Genomic DNA, 16,448 nt, shown 5'->3' with positions numbered 1-16,448 from the left:
TTCTAATTTCCTTCAACACTTCCTCTGGCTCTTTCCACTTACAGGAGGGGGACCTTCCTTCACTCCTTTACCCTCCAACAATTCTCCGATGAAAATAGGGATATCCCATTCCTTAATGATAATTTTACTATTTATACCCCACACATCTTACTGGGTTGCCCTGGCCACTCTAGGCAGCTTCCATCATAAATAAAAACATAATAAAACATTAAACATTTAAAAAACCACCACTTCCCTATACAGCAGGGGTGTCCAAACTATTTTCAAAGAGGGCCAGATTTGATGAAGTGAACATGCGTGAGGCCTGACCAAACTTGTTGACCTTTTGTTAGGACTGAAGTTGTTGAGCTTTTCAAGATTTTCCCCCAAAGTTGTTCGCCTTTTTTTAGGATTAAAGCTGTTGACCTTCTTTTAGGATTTTACCCCAGGAAATAAACTGCAACAGGGGTTGGATGAAACCGACCAGCGTACTGGATTAGGCCCCTGGGCCAGACTTTAGACATGCCTGCTATACAGGATTACCTTCAGACAGTTCGGGAGTTGGATAAATCCAACATTTCTCCAGTGAAAATAGGGACATCCTAAGGAAAACTGGGACATAAAACTGAGATTAAGAGTCTATTAAACTGAACTAATTGTGGGTTAGACCTGCTGACCAGTTTAAGAACCTTATCAAAAATTAGATCAAAGCATGTGGCGCATGCCCAGCTTTTTGTTGTCGAAGATCCCAGTTTTCTGCAACACTGTAATAAAGTCCGGGTTTGAAATGGTGCCATTTTAAATGTCAGCTGCACACTGGAGAAAGGCAGCTCAGTGAATGTGTCCCCCCCCCCCCCGCCTCTGCTTTTCTGAGTGTAAACTCTTAGCCTTTTAAATTAGACATGAAGCAATAGTTTGGATAGAATGGTGTCTTTGGGCAAATCTGTTTACTGTCTTTTTCTTTCAACATTTCCCCTGACTTGCAGTGTTATTGTATGAACCCTGTTTATACATTCCAGAGATGCAGGTCGCTAGATTGGTGCTGTTCATGGATCTCAGCAGTTCAAAGCTGATTTGGCAAGGAACAGATAGGGTGTGTGGTTTGGATTAGAATCAAATTGGGTTTAGTTAATCCTGATTTGGCTGGGGTTGATGTGAAACAAAATAACTAGGGAGGGGGTGGGAAATCCTAGTGTAATGGTAATCAGCTTCTGGGAGGCTTTGGACAATAGTGCCAGAGTGTACGATGATAAGCAATGAACAGATTAATGTGGCCTGAGAATTTGAAAGGCATGAGAAATGACCAGAACTCGACCTGAGAACCTTTCCACTCCCCCAGAGAATCTGAACTATCCAAGTAAAGTTGAAACCTAGAGGCAGTAGGGGCTGAATAGTAAAGATTACTCAATTCAGCCCGGTAAGAATGTTGAAAAGTCCACAGCAAGCTAAACATTTTGAACATTCTTTCATTTCTGCGCTGAGTTGCAAAACTTAATATTTGGTTCTATGAAGCTGGCCTTATTTATAAAATCCCAAACACATTTCTTTCCCTCTGTTCTCTTTTGTCTCTCTCTCTCTGTGTCCCCCTCCCAAGTTTTGGCAGCCAAAGTGTCTGTCTCTCTCCCTCTCTCTCTCTCTCTCTCTCTCTCTCTCTCTCTCTCTCTCTCTCGGAATCTGGAAAAAGTCTTTGGCTCTTCAAGTGAATGTTTTGTCCCACCATTCTGTATTCCTGTGAGACCCTCAACAACATCCTTTGCCAGTTTCAGCCTTGCGTTCCGCGTCTCACTGTCAAATCACAGGCGTAGAAGGGCTCTGACTTCCAACTTGCTTCAGCCATCGTGTTTGCATGGTAACAATGGGTTTCTTGGCATTTGCCGCAATGTGCTGAAACGTGTTTCCATAGGGCATCCTTCCTGGCATAGGCAAGGATGGATGAGCTCTGCTATCAGGGACTGGGTGCTCATAGTTTCTGCACCTTTATGTTATAATGCCACTAAAAATAAATATTGCTTGGAATTTCCTCTGAAAACAAAGAAACATGACAACTTTAAAAGTCCTGGTTCTTTTGTCATAGAGAGCTCTTGCTAGTAGAAATAGCTGCTAGAAATTACAATTTTCACTTGAAGGCAGAAAAAGAAGTCTTTCCGAAGAAACAGCAAATTCAGTTAAATTTAAATACTGCTTAATTGCAGTCGTCTCTAACTTCCCAAAGTTAACTTCAGTGCTAATCCTCTCTTTTCCAGGCTTAATAATACATAAGAAAAGAACATGAAATGATGGGGGAATATGTTCTATGTTGGTCTCAACATACTGCCACCATTAATAGCAATTTTATCAAGATTAACTTGGCTACTTCTAGCCTCTGATTAACTTTATCAGATAAGATATGGACCATTCGGATGAAGCTTATGGACCATTTGTGGTCTGTGGATGACAGTTTGCAAAGCTAGACAGTGTTGTAGATCTAATTCTGTTTCCTTAAATGAAATGGAATGCACGGGTTGAATATTGAAGACCATTCTTTTTTGTGCATTTCATCTTTCATGGCAAATTGTTCTAGAAAAATGATTTTGATTATAGAGGTCATAATTGGGAGCAGTGTCAGATGTGCAACCATCGCACACCTGAACTCAGTGGTCCCTGCTGGGTGAATATTGGGCCTCTGCTGATCTTCGAGCTGCTTGAATTAATCACAGGGCCAGCATGGGAAGTGCAGTCTTTCTGCGAGTGAAGGAAACCCATGAAGTGCTTACATCCCAAGCAATTTCTTTCTGTACTTGACTCCTGTTTTAGTATTAAAGAGCTTAAATGAAAGCGGGGGGGGGGGGGCTCTTTTGCAGATGCTCTTGGCAAGCAGGGGGTTCCAAACAGATTAAAATACCTGTGCTGCTCTTTGGATTTCACCATGGGTGTAGAATATTCAATAATGCTATGTTGTCTGCCAAGTGAAGCTTAAGAACAAAGGCATCCTTACCTGGAAGTATAAACTATTAAGATAAATAGGACTGGAGTGAGAATATGAGCAAAACAACCCACTTTGCTATGATTTTAATATGCCAAGAACATTAATCGTTTTCATTGTATTTGACCTCATCAGAACCTTATGAGTCAGGCTGCTTTTGTTTGTTTGTTTCATAGGGACTAGAGGCTGAGAGATAGTGACTTGCCAGGACGGCCAGGATCCATTGCAGAATTAGATGTGCCCAAGCCCATTGGTTTCAATCAGCTTATTCATGCTGCTGTCTATGCTGGGTTTTGTCCAATGAACGCAGTGCAAACTTGAAACATATCCAAAACATTGTACTTGGACAACCTTCTAGCCTGAGAAATAATCTGTCTCTTAACGCTTTCAGGTATTTTTTAAAAAATCATTTCATGAATTCCTGCCCTTCTGATTTTTCTTTTCTTTTTTCCTCTCTTTAGTGTACTGACCCGTAAGTCTGACCAAGTTTAAAAATAACCTCTGAAAAATGTGCAGTTATCTTGCATGCTCCTGTGAGTATGCTGCGGTATCTTTTCAGTTTGTGTAAAATAGAGCTGTTATATTCATAGTCTTTTTCTGCCATCTTGTGACAAATATGTCCCACTGCAATGAAAAATCCAGCCCTATAAATTATCTTCAGGCAGCGATTGTATATGCACTTCCCTAGGGATCTGTCTCATTGAACTCAGAGAGGCTTCATTCTGTGCATTGTCACATTATGCAGAGGGTATCTGCACCAAAGGAACAGGCCTTACTTATTACAAATTAATAATAATTATAATTAATTGTAGTAGCAGTAGAGGGTTGGTTGAAAAATAATGTTATTTGGTATTAGAATCAGAACCAAGGGCACCACCACACAGCATCCACTTACCGTATTTTTCGCTCTATTAGACGCACCGGACCATAAGACATACCTAGTTGTTAGGGGAGGAAAACAAGAAATAAGAAAGCAACGTTAAGCTTTGCAGGGCTAACCCTGAAGCCAGGAGAGTCAGTGGGATCAGTACGCACCAATCCCTCTTGCCCTCCTGGCTTTAGTGAAAGCAAGCCTACTGGCTTTCCCCCCACCTCCCGCAAGAGCCGTGCGCTCTTTAAAGGGAACGTGGCTCTTGGGGGCTTTTCTGCCCTGCGGAGGCTTCACGTGGCTAAGCCAGAAGCCAGGACAGACAGCGGGATCCCGCTCGCTGTCCTGGCTTTTTGCTTGGCCGTGCGCAGCCTCTCCCGGACAAGGGGAGCTTTCATCTCCTGCTCGGGAGAGGCTGCGTGCGGCTAAGGTTCCCCCAAGAGCCGCACTCCCTTTAAAGAGTGCGTGGAGTGTGTGTGCGGCTCTTGGGGGGCTTTTCCCGAGGAGGGAGAAGGGACTGACAGGCTGCCCTTCTTCCTCCTTGGGGAAAGGCCAGCAGGAGCCGCACACACGCTCCACTTGGCTCTTTAAAGGGAGCGCTGAGCAGTGCCTCCTGCCTGCATTTGCTTCATAAGATGCACACACATTTCCCCTTACTTTTTAGGAGGGGGAAAGTGTGTCTTATAGAGCGAAAAATACGGTATTTTGTTATTTACTTATTGTTATTTTATATTTATTATGACTGTATTACATTTATATCCCACCTTTCCTTCAAGGTGCCATGTATGGTTCTCTTCCCTCTCCATTTTATCCTGGCTGAGAGACTGTGATCGACTTGGCAAGCTATATGGCTGAGTGGGGATTTGAACCCTGGTCTCCCTGGTCCTAGTCTGATACTCTTAACCACTACACCACACCAGCTCTTGCTCTGGTTCAGCAGGCTGTTTCTCAGCTTAACCTGCCTCTCAAGACCATCACCTTGAACTTCTCAGAAGAAAGTGAGCTATAGACAGTGCTTCCCACCAGGGGTACTTAAGGGTATGCAGTACTGGCACCTCTCTTTTGTTGTTGTTAAAAAGTGTAGCACTTACTTAACAGCTTCATAGTGAGCACCGACACCGATTTTTCTAGGGAAAAAGCACTGGATATAGATGTAATAATAAATAAGAATAAACAACAAACAAACAAATGGCGTGGCTTATGCTGAGAGCCAACCTGGTCTGAGAATACTGTGTATTCACTTGACAGACTGCATACACCAACGCTGATCTGGTCTGCATCTCCTGCTGAGCTGGAGTATCTTGAAGAGAAACTTGCACCCACTTTGTTCCTCCCCAGAGGAGGTCAGTGCAATGCGTGAGCCAAAGTTTGGCTTAGCATGCTGTCCTATCCTGCTATTGTGGTTGAGGTTTCTGCTCTTTAACCATGTCCTTTAACCATAGGACAAACCTTGGGTCTGCAGATCAGGGTTAGGGAGGAGAGCCCTTAACTAGGAACCTGAACGACACGCAAAGCCAAACCACTGCTAAGCTGCCATCCCACACTAATATAAAATTCCCTGGAAGGAGCGAAGGAGCTGCATTCTCTTCCTCAGGAGTCAACAACATACCGTAGTTTGAGAATGCAACCACTGTGTACAGCTATAGACAATCATGTAGCTTTTGGAAACCACTAAACTGGGAATACCTTTTTTTTAGGGCAAAAGTTAGCCAATGTTTATGTAATATCCCATTTTCAAAAAGGACATTTTCATGAAATGATAATAATAATACAATACCGATGGTACCAAATCTATGTGCAAGAAATGTGAGAAAGTTTCCTTATTTATTTTTGATTTTTTTTTTCATTTGTAAATCTCAAAGCAGTTCCCAAAATATAAGAACCAAGAAACAGCAACAGTTTAAACATCCCGATAGCCATAATACATAATTTCAGGAACTGCAACAGCCAGAACCAAAAATAGAGCTCAGTAGCAACAGTCAGGAAATGGACTTTCTCAGGCAAGTTCTGAGATTCCTGTTAGTTTTTTCTTTTAAAAGAATGACTAAGAACTTGGATGGGGGAGGAGGAGGAATCTTTTTTCTTTTTTAAAAATTAGGTTGGGAAGAAAAATGTGCTAAATCTGTCCAGTTCTGCATAGCTTTTAAATTAGCTCTCTGGAGCTTATTTGCAGCTCCCAGCCTCTCACTGGTGACAGATAAGCTGTCCATGAAACAGGCTTTGGAATCTCATAAAGTTCATTTCCTTAAGTAAAGCTTAGGACAGTCTCCTTCTCTCTCCCAGCACCTGCTTTTGTGAGTGAGCCGCCTCCATTCCTTTAACCTGAAGCAGTGGTCCATGTGTCGTGGGTGGAAAGGTATGTTTTTAATTTGAAGGACCCTCCCTGTTTCGCTTGCATGAAGCGCTCTTTCTTTCCATGTCTTCATTCCACTCAGCATTCCAGTCATTCAGAGACTCATACTGTTTACATGGTCTGGTGCCCTGCGGTTATGCTCTACTGTAAAATGAGGGATATTTTGTTTCGGCTTAAATGATCCGTCCTGGGGAATTCCCCTACCTGGATTAATGAGCTTCTGTGGACACCTGGGAAGAACTTGAAACCTGGGCTTGTTAGAACTAGTTAGGGCTCCCTGACGACCGTGCGGAACGGATTGGCACAACAGCTCCAAGCTATATCCTTCACGCTGATCATGGCTTGTCACTGTAGAAGAGAACCTGGATTGTGATTTTATCACAAAGGCTGGCTAATTAAACAAACTAGCTGTACAACCTGTGGTCTGATGTTGGTTTGTTGTGAAACTGACTGAGTTTGTCACAAGCCACAACCTCTGTTTTCCCCACAATGGCCTGATCTTTACAACACAGTAAGTTTTTTTTTTGGGGGGGGGGGCTCAGACTTTCCACCTCCAGGGCCCACTTGAGCTAAGAGGTTGTGAAGTTCTGGAAAGCCAGAGTTTGCCCTGGTTGTCAATGGTGAGATGAAATTAGGAGAAACTCAGAAATAAAAATTTAAACCCACTGGTTTATATTGGAGTGGTGGAAATTGGCAAAGGAAAGGCTTTAAAAGGAAAATGAAAACTGACAACTAGATTATACATTATGAAATAAACAAATGAGAAGAATAAGCTTAGTCAAGGATAGTGACTTTTGCTGCCCAGTCAGTTGACCCTCTAATTCCTTTTGGCATGCAAAGCGATGGAGTAGAAAAGGGTGAGTTGACATTATTCTGTTAATCCACAGAAAAGACAGCCCTTTTTTCTGGAGGGGAAAAATGTGCCATCAAATTAAGGTCTCTGTTGTTTCTGCCGCCTTTCTATATGTAGCAGAAAAGGTTGTTCACTCCCTATTTTACCATGTGAGGGAAACTCCAGTTAGTTGGAAAAGCCAAGAACTAAGATCCCCTGCTAAGACTGATGTTTGATCGAAGATGTAATCTGCAGCATGTTCTTGACGCAATCATTCTATATTAGTTGTGGATTTATTCCCCAGTGTTACCACATTTCTGCTTTCTGGAGGGGATGTAGCACATCAAAAGTAGGACAAGAATAAACCAGATTGCCTATGGTATAAAATGATTTCAGCAAGAAGTTATGTGCTGATTGGAAGCAAAGCAGTGTGGCTGCCCCAAAACCTTTGGAGGCACAAACAATATTGAAATAGTATTGTGTGTAACTGCCCCAATAGCACCAAGAGGACCAATAACCAATAATGTGCAATGAAAAGGATGTCTGGATGTCTAAACCTCAGTTTGTTCTCATGGGGAGATACCATGTTTTCCCATTACATCTGAAGGCCCCTTACTCATAATACAGCTAGCATAACAAGCATGTTCAGACACCAGAAGAATTCAGAATCTTTGCTTTTGATTAACCACCATGTGCCATGTCATTTGGACCAGGAATACAGATTAATTTAATTTAAACAAACCAGCTTTCAAAACCATGATTTGAAATTGACTTGTTTTAAGTTAACCAGAGGTAACGCTAACCACAGTTTGTCAGTCTGGATGCTTAACCAAAAGCAGAAACAGTGTCTTCTGTATATCTCCCAGCTGTGCAGGAAGAGCAGAGTTAGTGTATGAGAGAAGCACCCAAGCCCAAAGCCTGCTGTGGCTCATTCCTGCATGACCCCATAACACAAAAGCATGGTTTAGTGTGATGTATGAATGTGGCCTTTATGTCTATGCCGCTGATTAAAACTATGTAACTTAGGTAAATTAGTTCCAGAATGCAAATTGTCTGCATTGTTGTATTTGTGAACATTAAGAAAATTTCCTCTAATTGTCTGTGAGGTACTCTATAAAATGATATTTTATGCAAGGGTTCCAGTTTCTCCTTATGAAAGGGAAAGGTCAACCCAAGGGGTCAACTGCAGGGTAGGCTGTCAGTTGCTAAATGATTCTGGTGAAGGAGTCCAATTACACTTGGTCCCAACCAGACCAAAGAAAGGCAGAAACCTCATATTTTCTCTCTCTCTGTCACCTGGAGTCTCAAGATTGCTGCTGCTCCTTTGAGACTATGAGCATCTGAGCATATCTTTGGTTTATGAAGCTTCCTGCTCATTAACAGTTCTTTATTATTCTGCTTTTCAGAAGATTACCCTCAGCTGAATGAAACTGTGGCATCCAGCACCCCATGGCTTTCCCCTTGGGCTGCTGCTGAGTCCAGTGGGCTTCAGTGCTATCCTCAAATGCATTGTAAATATCACTGTGGACTTCACGCTTCATTGCTCTAAAGCTTTCCCTTGCCCCAGAGAGTGCAAGCTTGAGAGCTTAGGTCTAAGCATCCAGGTTGACATCCCCTGTGCTGCATTACATCATAACTTTGTTTCTCTCTTTCACCACCCTCCCCCTTATCTCTTGAATTTTCATTCAGATGAAATGTGAAGAGAACATTTGTAATCATAACGTCAGCTCAAACCTTACCTACCATACTCAGCTGAGCTTACTCTAAGGTAAGTATGCAAAGAAACACAGCCTTTGTCATCCATATGGCTAGTTGATGGAAGATGAAATCACTGAGAGCTGTTCTCTCATGTTATAGTTCCATACATTTAAGTCCACACCTACATATGGAGGGAGGACATATATGGAGATCTCTGTTGAAAATGGCTACAACTGTGTCTTTTTTCTCAGCCTATTTACATGCTTCTGGAAGTAGTCAAAATGTGTGTTATGAGGAGTGCATTATGAGTTTCCTGGAAGGAAGAAAACCAAAAGAGGCTTGGACAACGGGGTCAGCCTCTTTTCTTTGCCCTTAGCCCCACCCCCAACTGGCCATCCATTGTCCTCCCTGGCTGAGGGTGGGTCAAAGAGCGGCCCAAGCCGGTGGGAGGCACCCGCCCAGGTGAGCCTCTGCTCGGTACCGCAAACCCCTTCCACTTGTGGGGAAGGGAGGGTGGAAATTATGAGTTTGTGGGTGCTGGGCCTCTCTAATCTCTGGATCTAGTAAGTGTTAGAATTTAATCAAGTTTTGGCATACTAAAATGTGTGTCAGACACCGCCAATCCCTAGTGTTTAAAGCTAATTAAGCTAGATGAGTGATGGGCTATTAAAATGGCTTGTGCTAGATGACAACTCCCTCAACAGATAAAGTCACAGGGTTAACGTTGAGAGTTGAGCTGTTATGTGAGCTAGAAGCTAGAAATAAAGTAGCAAGCTGGAAAGCCAGAGAGGCAGAATGTGATGTTTGAGGTCTGCTGGAATCCAAGGCTGTGGCTAGGGTAGGAACAAGACCCTTTTGAGCTGTTCATGCTGTGAGTCCCTCCATCATGGGCTCAGGTTGTATATCTGTCTGCAAATAAACCATGCATCCCAAAGAGACACCATAATCTCTGCTGTACTTCATTTCCAAAAGGAAACACGAACCCTGTGTAAGAACCAGGAAACCCTGGAATCTTGCACTGTTCAGCGATACTGAACCAAACTGCCCCTTGCATTGGTATTGCTGTGTAGAGGATGTGTAGATAAGGAGCATAAGGCTATCAAGGGTTACTAGTCATCATGATAACATGCTGTGTCCAGGAATTGAGGGCCTTCCTGTCTTTTTCTGTGGGCTTGCCAATGTATATGGTTCACCACTGTGAGGAACAGAGTGTTAGACTGGGTTGGTCTTGGCTCTGAATCAGTAGGGCTCTTCAGAGATTTCTTATGTAGCTATGCTTTGACTTGCAATCAAAAGTGGATGGCTTGTATTGTTTGCAGTGCTTTTACACTAGGTGTTTAGTAGTGTGAAAATGCCATGCTTCAGAATCTGCACAATGCTGCCATCCAGTCATTGTCATCCCGTATTTTCCTTGTAATTCGTCTGTCTTTTCACATAACACTGAAAGTTCAACTTTTCCCAGAAGACTAGCACAATCTCCACAGCTGTTTCTGCATTTAGCACCACTCTTCCAGTCTTTGAAAAAGGTGGCGTTTTGACCTAGGCTGTGACATGTCAGGTGGGAGAACTTATCACAGCTCAGCGCACATTCACTATAATCTTTGCAGTGGACAACATTTTTTCACTCCATTGACTCTCTTCAGAAAATCTTTTAATTAGTGTTAAAATGCTTTCCTAGCTATCACTTGTTTTCGGTGGAAAGGTGTTATAGTGCTGTAACACTACAATGTTACATTGCTATAATGTTAATTTACACAAAATGATTTGTTATCACCAATAACCACAGCAGGAAGGGTTGTTGTTGTTTTTGTTTAAAAGCAATTTAAAAGAAATGAGTATCTTTTTAAAAAAATCTTTTTTTTAGCAAAAAGAAAACAGCATACATAAAAAACAAGCAAACATAGGTATACATAAAAAAGAAAAAAAGGTATATTAATCTTACAACAAATATTCATAGATTGATATAGATCTTATACCAAATATGAGTATCTTTGCATTTATAGCACTACAACATTAGCACAATAATGACATTTAAAAATAAATGATGAAAAGTCACCATTTTAGTAACACAGTTTGTGACAGTAAACAGAAAGTTATTGTTATTACCCTTAAGTCATTATGTTTTAAATTAACATTATATAGCATTATGGCGAGTTAACACTATAACACTAGAAGTATAGAGGTGGAAAATATTTTAGCTCTATTTTATTTTATTTATCAATGACTTTTTGTATGCCATTAACCAATAAATTAAAAGTAAATAAATAAGGCAATAAAATGGTGCCCACAACAAAAGTTATAATGAATGTGTGCTGGGCTTCAAAAGGCTGGTCAAGTGACTTGGACCTTTCATGCCCAGTCCGTTGGTATGGATTGAAGTTAGTGAGATGTGCCCACACAAAAAGTGTGATATCCTCTAATAGTGCTGCAAGTCATTTCTATTCTGCTTGTAGCTTACAATGAAAGAGCAGTGATTGGGTTTACTCTAGAACTCTCCCATATGGAAACTGCACTGGTTAACTAACACACACTTTTCTTGTTTTAAAAGGGCTTTTAAGCAAATTGGTCAATTAAAAGCATCTGTCTTTCATAGGAGACGCTTGTTAATGATACTGGTATTTTGTCTGCTGCGTATCTTTTGTAGTTGGTAAAAATTACATTTCCACTTTCCCGGATCCATCTTTAGCTGTTAAAATATTGCCAACAATAGAAAATAAATTTAGCTCCTATTATGTAAATCCCAGATAGGGTGTTTATGAAGAAGATAATGTTTTCCCATTAGTCTTGGCAAGTGTGATTTGTCACTTTTATCAGGTTCTGTGACAGCATATTTCCTTATTTAGAAGGATAGAAAATAGTTTGTCAGTGCTTTCACTAAAGGGAAAGAGATATAAACTCAAAACTGCTTGCATCAAACTGTGCCACCTGGCATGTTAAATATCGGGATTAATTTAGATACTACTTTTAGTTCTTTATGTTTCCTAGGAGTTGAAAAATCAAATCAATGTGGTTTTATATGCACTTTGAAATCCACCTTCATATCCTGTGAAAGTGATGCCTATGTCACAATTTCAATGCACAGATATTCCGTATATGACTCTACAGGTAAGCACACCTGTATATATTCTTGGATTCTCTTCCTTTCCACTAAGAGGAGCTCCAGACAAACATGTCTGTGTGAGAAAAAGATTAACGTGACAATATAGCCTGAATAAGGCAAAGATTCTGTTTTTGCAGCTGAAAGAGGAGGAACATTTCATCAGTCCTGCCTTATGACATGCTAGGTACAGACATCAGATTTCAGATCTTCAGTCAGCATGAGTAAGCAGCAGAATTCATATTAACTCCTTAGTCATGAGTCACATTTTTAATTGAGGCCCAAAAGCTGAATCCACAGAAGTCCAAATAATGTCTCTCAATAAATTGATCTCTTTCCCCCTCTTGGTTCTTTCATTTCGTTTATTAACTGATTTTCTTTCATTTATAGTATTAATTGATGCTCATCAGATAGAATATCGTCTGTCTCTAAAGTGAACAACAGTTTGTGGTGGTGGTGGTATTTTTGCAACAAACCCTGATACTTCTTTTTCATGCAAACTACTCTAAACATTTTCTGAGAGTTTGTTCTGCTGCTTTTTTTATTGCTCGCCTATATTTCAAGAAGCAACTAACTGCATAGTTCTTTTAGTGGCCTGAAGACACAGACACATCAACCACCACTGTTTTTTAAATAGGCTTTATAGTTGGTCTGATGTGCAACTTTTCACTTTCCTGGAACTCTTTGAAGGAAGACACGGATTGATTGGGAAAGCTAAGGTCATGATTATATCAAAGCTTTACAATGATTTGTAAAGACTACACTGTGTTAGTTAACTTTACTGTCTAGCACCCATCCCACAATGCAGTGGATGTTCAGCCAAAGGACAAGCAAGGCCTAATTAAGACACACAGCAGTTCCATTTGTGGAGTGCATTTTGTGGAAGGTAGGCCTACCATTCCTAAATATCCAGCCTTATCCTACCTCTGATGCAGAAAGCAAAGCACAGAGCTGGCATCCATCTCCTTTCCTCTTATGTCCACAAGAAAAGGGCATGTCTGACACCATCCTGGAACAGATGTGGGATGAATGGAATTATTTATTTCTACAGTAGAACATTTACATCCAGTGAGGCACTTCCTCACAAGCCTCCAGCCCCCACTTGTCTGCCATCTTAGTTCCATGTCAGTGGGTGGTTCTGTCTGTCACTGGGCCTATCCTGGCTCCATCTACTGCTGGTCTCTCTGCCTTCTGCCCTACCAGTCCCAATGGACACCAGCCACCACTGTTTACATCTCACGTTTCTTCCATTATGGAACCCAAGTCAGAGCACAAACTTGCTTCAGCAAGGTAGTGACTTATGAGCTTGCTTTTCTATCATTACCATGCCCAAGCAGAACGTTACAAATAACACTCCATAATAAGATGACTCTTTAGGTTTCCTTTTTTTAAAGTTAGGAATCTGATCTGACGAAAATGAAAATGCTAATGCAAAAATAGATATGCAAAACAGCATGTATCAGGAAATACAATGCCTTTTCGATTTTGCATGCATTATAGTCAATTAGCAATCTTGATGTGAAAAGCAACGGAGACATAGAGTAACTTTAGCTTGCTAACTGAAGTTATCAGTTTGAGAACGTTCCCTTTGCTCATTGATGAGGGGTTAAATGAGCTGAATGAAATGGGTAATTTTTCGCTACTTTCTCTGCTTAGTGTAAAAGCAGTTATTTGAAGCATGTTTTGCTTATGACAGCTATAAAATCTGAATGATTATCCATAGCAAGGGAGCTTATTTCGAATATCACCAGGCCATGATCTTAAAGATTCACACTTTGCAACAGTTTTCAAAATATAGATTCTGCAACCATCCAGGGAGAGCTCGAGGGCCCCATCAGACTGTTAGGTTTTTTGCAAGTGTATTCTGCAACATGCAATTGCCACAATAATAGTGCATTAGTGGTAGATTTATATTGGACCTGCCACACATCACTTCAACTTATTGATTGTTCCGTGATGCTTTCCAAACGTTATCATGTTTTTGCTGCCTGGAGGGACACTCTTGTGCTATACTGCAACAAAAGTGAGACATAAAATAAATCAGAACATTTGTGGTATAAAAAGTTACAGGATTTCAGCAGGAAGCTACGGGACTTGCGCTGATTGAAAATGAAGCAATACATCCACCCCAAACATTTTGCAGGTGCAAACAGCAGTGGAAGAAGATCAAGTATAACTGCCCCGATACCATCATCTGCACAAATCATAAAGCGTGCACAATAAAAAAGGATGACTCATACTCTGTCACTGCTGCCAGTCCATTGGGGAATGCCGGGCTTCTGAGTCAGATGTTGATTTTAGCCAGAACTGGGTAACAGGACTGCCTTTGTCTTTGATTTATAGCTTGTGATTTCTATGGAGGAGGCAGATCACAAACCAGGGTTGAGGCAACGTGCATGGTTTGGCTCATAGCAGTGCAGGAGCAAAAGAACTGGAGGAGGAACAAAGCCTCATGCATTCTTATGTGAAAACAAGTTTATTGTATGATTGCTGTGAATCAATTTCTTTTTACTTGCTGTTCACCATCCTGAAGATTCCTGTGACATCCACAAACTTGGCTGCCTCATTGCTCACTCCTGACTCCAGGTTATTTATTTATGAACAAATTAAATCACACCAGGCCAGGCAGAACATGGATCTGCTTACTTCAACCAATGTGAAATGCGACTGCTTACTCTTCCATAGTGCTTTCCGTTCTCCATACAAATACTAACCATAAGGTGATCTATCCTCTAATACCATGGCTGTGACGTTTGCTTAAGAGCTTTTGTGGAGAGAATTTGTCAATACCTTTTTGGAAGCCCAAGAATATAATGGGAAATGATCTACATGCTTGTTGCAGCTCTCAAATAACTGCAGGAAGTTGTTGAAGCAGGACTTCCTTTTACAGAAGCAATGCTAATCCCTGCTCAGCTCTGCTATATGTTTAATGAGTCTAACTTTAATAATCCTTTTCCCAATTACCTGGGACAGATGTTATACTAATGGATCTATAATTTCCTGGCTCCCCTCTGGATCCTTTTACAAATGATGTTATGTTTGCTACCTTCCAACCTGCTGGTAAAGAGTCTGATTATGTTGACAAATTGCATATTGTATTACAAAACAACACAATTCTTAAAAAATCTAGTACAGGTTATGGTGCATGTCACTGAGACCCAGGTGTTTGTTAATTTTTAATTTGTCAACCCTTTGCTACCTTCATTAGAGTTTGATCTTCAAGTTTCCTGGCCTGCCACACATGTCAAATCTATGGAACCATCAATTCCTGTTAATATATATTTTTTTATTTCATTGGACTCAGGGCCATCTTTTGCATATATGATAGTAACAATATATCCCAAACAAACTTGCAGCTGTCATGCAGTAGTGATCCAGTGAGCAAGTATCACTGGGTGGGGCTCCTCAGGCAGCTGGTAACAATTAGTCCCCAAAGTGGGAGCATGTGATGGCGCTGTGTTTTATACTTGCTGTTTGATGTCCTGTAGCTGGTGCCAGAGAAGAAGCCAATAAAGCCTGGTAACCCATTTGGTGTCTGCGTGCGATTGGAGTGAGGACTCGGGAAAGCGACCCCCTCCTTGACAGTAGCTCTTAATCTTTTTGTGCAGCAGTGCCATCACATTGGTAAAAGGTAAAGGTACCCCTGACCGTAAGGTCCAGTCGCAGATGACTCTGGGGTTGCGGCGCTCATCTCGCTCTATAGACTGAGGGAGTTAGTGTTTGTCCACAGACAGTTTTTCTGGGTCATGTGGCCAGCATGACTAAGCCGCTTCTGGCAAACCAGAGCAGTGCACGGAAACGCCGTTTACCTTCCTGCCGGAGCAGTACCTATTTATCTACTTGCACTTTTTGGCATACTTTCAAACTGTTAGGTTGGCAGGAGCTGGGACTGAACAATTGGAGCTCACCCCGTTGTGGGGATTTGAACCACTGACCTTCCGATCAGCAAGCCCTAGGCTCAGTGGTTTAGACCACAGCGCTACCCGCTGCCTACCTATTACCCATTGTTTCTTGCTTGCTTCGTCTCTTTGCAGCAAGGTCATAAACCTAAAACCAAACCAAACAAAAAAGCTGACCCAAATAGAAAACACTACTTGTGGCTTCTCTCATTACCACAACACATTAAAGGTTGAGGAGATCTGGCCTTCAAGGAAACAGCTCTGAGCATGCTCATGATACAGAGCTGTACTTAAGGCTTTCAGGTACCAGTAATCTGGCATAGTGATAGCTGGATAGTCCTTATAACAACAGAAGGAGTGGAAGTCTTCCTAGTAGGAGATGAAAAGCCAGCTGTCTAACAGTCAATAATTCTAGTATTCTAATAATTCAAATGACATTCACATGTTGTTGTTGTTTTTCTCCCCAGAGACAGTAGGCGGGAAAACTTTGCTATTCTTTTGTATTAGTATCAGCTGAGTGGCATGGAGATCTGATTGCCCGGAGAACAGAAGATTGCAAAAAATGCCTCCTCTGAGTTGATTTAGAAAAAATGCTTGATATTCTCATTGGGAAGGTTGCGCTCCATTAGCCCCAGGTTCTTCCCCAGGTTGCTATATCTGACTATTGTTTTATGGTCTAATTCAATTGAGGTTTAAATAAACACCTACATTTCCCAAAACACATCAATGCACTATCTGAATCAAGAGTAAACATGACCTT

At 41.4% G+C, this 16,448-nt stretch overlaps 1 long non-coding RNA gene across 1 annotated transcript; it reads left to right on the top strand.

The window, feature by feature from the left end:
• Positions 1–5,758: 5,758 nt before the first annotated feature.
• On the top strand, positions 5,759–15,236 carry LOC309379845. Its single transcript, XR_014172652.1, has 3 exons — positions 5,759–6,165; positions 11,678–11,797; positions 13,933–15,236. It is a non-coding gene; the product is annotated as an uncharacterized lncRNA (long non-coding RNA).
• The last annotated feature ends 1,212 nt before the right edge of the window (positions 15,237–16,448 follow it).

The sequence above is a fragment of the Podarcis melisellensis genome, assembly GCF_964234715.1.
Source record: "Podarcis melisellensis genome assembly, chromosome: 10".
Taxonomy (NCBI): Eukaryota; Metazoa; Chordata; class Lepidosauria; order Squamata; family Lacertidae; genus Podarcis; species Podarcis melisellensis.
Note: the sequence above shows the minus strand (reverse complement) of the source record. Positions and strands in the feature narration are given on the sequence as shown.